General features: G+C 29.4%; 1 protein-coding gene across 1 annotated transcript in view; it reads right to left on the minus strand.

Annotated features, from left to right (window-relative positions):
• Positions 1 to 394, minus strand: part of IFT74 (intraflagellar transport 74) — a 78,194-nt gene that overhangs the window by 66,165 nt on the left and 11,635 nt on the right. The window lies entirely within an intron of this gene.

A 394-nucleotide genomic window follows, 5' to 3' on the forward strand; every position in this document is an offset into this window, starting at 1 on the left:
AAAAAAAAAAGGAATTTTTAAGTTTCCTGAAAGGCATAATATTCTATATTATAAAAGGTATTATGATAGTTCAGAACTAATTTTGTACCTGTAGTGTATCTTCATCACTGGTAAGTCATTTGCCAAAAACACAGAAGACAAAACACTCATTATGATACAGTTTACCATGCTTGGTTTTTAATAGTTTTTTTTTTATTTTTCAATTACAGTTGGCATACAATATCATATTAGTTTCAGGTGTACAAACTGGTGACTTATACAACATTTATAAAAGTTATGAAGTGATCACTCCAAAAAATCTAGTACCCATCTGACACCATGCGTAGTTATTACAATGTTACTGACTATATTCCTTATGCTATACTTTACATCCCCTTGACTATTTTGTAACTGC

The sequence above is a fragment of the Pteropus vampyrus genome, unplaced genomic scaffold (assembly GCF_000151845.1).
Source record: "Pteropus vampyrus isolate Shadow unplaced genomic scaffold, Pvam_2.0 Scaffold619, whole genome shotgun sequence".
Lineage (NCBI taxonomy): Eukaryota > Metazoa > Chordata > Mammalia > Chiroptera > Pteropodidae > Pteropus > Pteropus vampyrus.